We start from the raw sequence: 954 nt of genomic DNA on the forward strand, positions 1-954 counted from the left end.
TTTGGGTATGTTGTGGCTTCATTTTCATTAAACTCTAAAAAGTCTTTAATTTCTTTTTTTATTTCTTCCTTGACCAAGGTATCATTGAGGAGAGTGTTGTTCAGTTTCTACGTGAATGTTGGCTTTCTATTATTTATGTTGTTATTGAAGATTAGCCTTAGTCCATGGTGATCTGATAGGATGCATGGAACAATTTCAATATTTTCGTATCTGTTGAGGTCTGTTTTGTGACCAATTATATGGTCAACAAAATGTGGATCTTCATCTGGGCTGTGCTTTCAAGGATGCTCTGTGATATTTTACTAAAGCCACATGTCTACAAGTCTTGTTCCATAGCTGGCCTCAGATTTCCATGAAGGCATAGCAGGTGCCCTACCTGCCCAACATAGAGAAGCAGACGCTGGCGCTGTCCTGGGATTAAGTAAAGATAACAGTGTTTGGCTCTGCTTCCTAGAAAACCTGGAGGACTATCATAAAGTAGAATGTTCATGGATTGGAGGCTTGATTTTTCTGGTGGACACTCTGAGAGTTGTGTTACCAGTGGTAGATTATCTCCAGTGAGGACAGAGTGTGGAAAAACCTCCTAGGTTCTGCTATTGGCCTTCAGCCTTACATACGCTCTCATAAAATGTGACAGTGATGCACAGGGCTGCTCATCTGCCTCTCTGATGGACCTACAGTGAAAGGAAGCTATGACCCAGTCTGTCAGCTTGCAGCAGGAAGGCAGAGATAAGCTGGACGGAGAACACAGTGAATTCGAGCTGGAATAGCTATAGGAAGTTATCACTACACTCAAATGCCTTTTCTCACTAACTTGTCAGCTACCAAGGAGGAAGTAACAACATGCCCAGGACAACAGATAAAGGGAGGGTCAAGAGCTAAATATGGAGGTGTGGTGTCAGCCACAAAGCGCTTTGCTGTTGTGTGATTTCAATGGCCCTTGGTTATAACTCT

This window comes from Mus caroli, chromosome 9, assembly GCF_900094665.2.
Source record: "Mus caroli chromosome 9, CAROLI_EIJ_v1.1, whole genome shotgun sequence".
NCBI classification, from domain to species: Eukaryota; Metazoa; Chordata; class Mammalia; order Rodentia; family Muridae; genus Mus; species Mus caroli.